Genomic DNA, 4,286 nt, shown 5'->3' with positions numbered 1-4,286 from the left:
TGGCCTTGTTTCCTCATTTGGAAAAAATGTATAATGTCTGTCTCCCCAGACAGCAAGGAAGGTCAATAAGAGAAATTTGCCAAACATCTGCCTATAGTGGAGCCATGATAAATATTCATCCTCCTTCCGGGTTTGGTGAGTTGGGACAGCTGCCATAATGTTCCCCAAACACTCAGGAAGGAGTCAAACAGGAAGAGAGGATGGCCACAGGTCTAGAGAGGGAAGGGGTCATATCGGTTTCCATGCTGGCCCTATCTGAGCGCTACAGAAATGATGGCAGCAAACAGTTCTATAGATGGTATAACACGGGTAGACTCATTGAGGTAAAAACAGTTCACTGAATTTGGAAAGCTATTACAGGACACAGAGGTTAATACCCTTCAAAATCAAAGAGCTGGGCTTGGAGGGATTTTGCAGCTTGTCGAATTTTTATCATCCAACTATAATCCCACACCTTTATTTCATTTATTCCATAGATTTGATTGAGTCAGTTCCAGTTTGCAAGAATTTCTGCATTTCTGTACAAGTTTTCAAATTTTCTGGAATGTCAGAAACAGACATATTCTCTATCTCTACACACACACACACACACACACAGCTGCAAAAAGAATAACACTGATATGGGCATGACGATAAGCCAGATAGGAGCGGCTGCATAGAGAATAAGACAATTCTGTGAGTTAGCAAGTGTTACTGAGAACTTGCTCCACGTCAGGCACTGTCATAAATTCTGGAAATATACAATGGGTTAGGCAAGCTCTGGTTTACATACAGCCACATTCTAGCATGTGTGTAGAGGGAGGCAGACAGTGAGTAGTCACAGGGATCAGTGGGATCAGTGCTGTGGAGACAACACAGGGTGCGGGGACCAAGAAAGCCAGGCGGATGCCTCAGCAGAGGGCGAGTGAGAGAAGGCTTCGCTGACCAGGTGCTATGTAGACGGAGGTCTGAGCTGGGGAGGCAGGGAGCCATGCAGACCTCAGAGAAGCACAGTTTGAGAGAGGGAGCCACAAAGTCCAGATGAAAGAGTGAGAGGCCACACGGTTGGAGGGGAGGAAGCAAGGGGCAGAGTATTTACGATGTGGTCAGGGACACACAGCGGGGCCAAAGGCCTTAGGAGCCATGGCAAGGATTCTGGATGCTTTCTGAGATATGGGGAAGCCACTAGAACATTTTAACACAAAACATCTGAAATGAGACTGACAATAAAATGTCAATGTTGAAGTAGTAGATTGGGAACACGAGATGGGAGAGTTCTGACACCCCATTCTTGTTCCTTGTCAGGGTCAGTGCAACACAAAGCCATTTATCTTTTGCCTCTGAGTGGCAACACTTCCTGTGGAGAGTTCTGGCTCTGCTAGACAGCACTTCTCAGCTATGAGAATGACGAGGACATTTTGAAATGGGCAAGAAGCTGAATTAAAATACTATCCTTATGTACGTTTAAATATGAAAAAAAATTTGCAACTCAGGATGCTACATTGTTTCTTAGATGTGGAAGATTCTTCTCAACTAGTTCCCTCTACATCCACCACCCAATTTATATTTAAATGTCACTTACTCAAGAGGCTCATTCCCAATGTCAATGAGGTCTGCTTGTTATGTGGCAGGTGCACCCTGGACTTGCCCTTCACTATACTCCTGAGTTTGTTTGTAATTAAGAATGTGATGATCTGATCAGTTTCCTTCCCACCCATGGGGAGCCGATCTTTATGAAGTCTTGCATTTGGCCCTGGCAGGGACGGCATTAAGGGCTGCGGGAGCTCATCTCTTAAGCATTGCTGTCATCCTCCTGCAGGGTAAACGTGAAACCAAGTGACTTGCTCCAAACTACCTGATGAATAGCAGAACTGGGGCTCTAGCGCAAGGGCCTGATTTCAGAGATCTTAGCCAGTCTCTCCCCGACACACACTCGAGACTAGGGGCTACCGGTGCGGGCCTGGCTCTCAGTAGGTGAAAAAACATTGACCAAAAGAAGACTTTTCTTAGACCAAATCCTCATTTGAAATCGATCCATCTTTGAGATGTGAATTTAGAGTGCCTTTCTAAGTCAGGCCGGGTTAGTGTCAGGGATGCCTGTTGCTCAGGCCCACACACTTCACCCTGCCCACTGTGGGTACCATGCCATTCGTGGCCTCTTCCCAGCAGGAGAGAAGGGCCGTTCAACCCTCTCCTCAGTGGGGTTCTAGATTCCCTCTCCTTCCTGGAGTCTCTCATCTGGCAATCTCATGCTCACACTCCTTATTCTGAAAGAAATGGCTTTGTGGGATTAGTTATGTGACCCAGAGGTTCCTCTTCCTCTCCAAGCCTTAGTCTCTTCACTTAAAAACATGAGTAACATGGGATTTTAGCAATGAAGTGTGCAAGTGAAGCCCTAGGCAGAGCTCCCGGCACACAGTGAGGACTCAGCCAGTAGGAGTTGGTTATGCCTTAGTTCCTAGTTACGGAGGCTTCTAGAGACTCTCAAATCAACCCCCACACTGAAGCATTATTCTTTCGTGGGGAACTCAGTGCAAGCTGGCCACCCTTTTACAACCTCGTTGGCACACGTAAGTCATCAGACGTCTATTTCTGACTTGTTTTTCCCCTAGCTGCTTAATTCCTTCTCCACCCTTTGGTTTTTAATGAGTCTTCTTTTATTGCCTCTTAACACAGCTTAAGCATCCCAGAAAACATCCCCAACTCTAAAGTCTCTTTACCACCAAGCTGCAACAACCACTAGCAGGCAGCTGAGATTTATTGGAAAAAGCATGGAAGACAGAATTTTTTATCCCACCAGTCACTGGGTATGGCACTAACCCTGCTGTCATGCTTTCTCATTTTAAATGGGGACAGCAATTCCTCCTCACAAGGTGCTGTAAAATGAAACGAGGTGGGGTATTTTTTCAAGCAGTTCAATAATTACTCATTTGTTCTTTGTTCATTTATTCATTCCTCCCTTCATTCTCGATTAGCAGTTCTAGTTTAAAGTGGGCAAGAGTCCAATTCCAGAATCTAGAGGCAGAGAAGGAGAAATGTAGAGCAAGTATCTCACCTCATAAATGAAGCTAACCTATAAAAGTGGAATTCGTGATCTAAGACATCTTTCCATAAGCTTCTCAGGTATAAATGCCAGTATCTTAATGGGACACAGCCAGTAATCTTAGACACTTTAACTTGGCATGAAATGATGCAAAGAGTGTTGGCTAACCAGTAATTAGGAGAAAAATTAATTTAAGAAGCAGAACTGTGTCAGGAAGAAGACCCCTTTATGGGTTAACCTAACCTAACCTAACCTGGGAGAGAGGCGCACACAGGCTCACTGAGTCTGCGGGGTCCCCGGGAGCACGGTGGCCTGCTTCCTTTCTGGACCATGCGTAGGTTGGGAGACAGAGGAGACAGTGTGGCCCAGGGTGGTAAGACCTGGGTTTGACACCTGGCAAGCCTCATCTGGAGCCTGACTTCACCCTGCACTCGACGGGTGACTATGGGAAGTTGCTTCACTTCTCTGAACCTCTGAACCACCCTCTCTGAACCAAGAGTAAGTGGAAACTTACTCTTGGAGCCAAAAGGTAGAATTTAATTCAACTCTCAAGAGGCTAAGTAATTTACTCACATTCAGCAGCAGCTTTTGACCTAAAATTTAGTGGGTATATTGCCCTAGGAAACAGACCCTACCAATTCATCAAAGTTTGAAGACAAGGGAATAAAATACAAAGTACAATATTAGCAGCAAGGCAATATATCCTTGTTTATAGATGAGATAGTTGCATACTGGCACAGCCAACCAACTGAAAACTCAAAAGAAATAAGTTTAGATGTTGGCTATATCAAAAATAATCTGTAACAATAGCTTCTTGTTTTTACTTTCTACAAACAGCCATTTAGAAACCATAACGTCAAATATCAACTAATAAACTTGGTAAGAAATGCCCTCCCTCTGCCACTCTCATGATGGATATAATACTTGAATACAGAAATAGTCTCCATTCTTGTAGAATATTCAACTTCGTAAAATGTAAGATATTCCTAAACATTGTGCAGGGCCAATGCAATGCCAATACAACTCTCAAAAGCCTTCAAAACTTGGGGGGAAACTTGGTGAACATTCGTATAGTTCACCTCGAAGAACAACTGTTGAGGAGAAATATGACCAACAAGCAATGACTTAAAGTATTAAGAAGGGTCTCGGAAGTTAAAATATTCCAGTATAAAGCTCTAACAAAACAGTGGACACAGAGCCACTTGGCTGGTTGGCTGACAGTGGGCAACTGTTGATCTCAGGATTCTAAGTTCAAGCCCCCTGC

Source organism: Mustela putorius, unplaced genomic scaffold, assembly GCF_011764305.1.
Source record: "Mustela putorius furo isolate JIRA1106 unplaced genomic scaffold, ASM1176430v1.1 tig00003863_pilon_pilon_pilon, whole genome shotgun sequence".
NCBI classification, from domain to species: domain Eukaryota; kingdom Metazoa; phylum Chordata; class Mammalia; order Carnivora; family Mustelidae; genus Mustela; species Mustela putorius.
Note: the sequence above shows the minus strand (reverse complement) of the source record.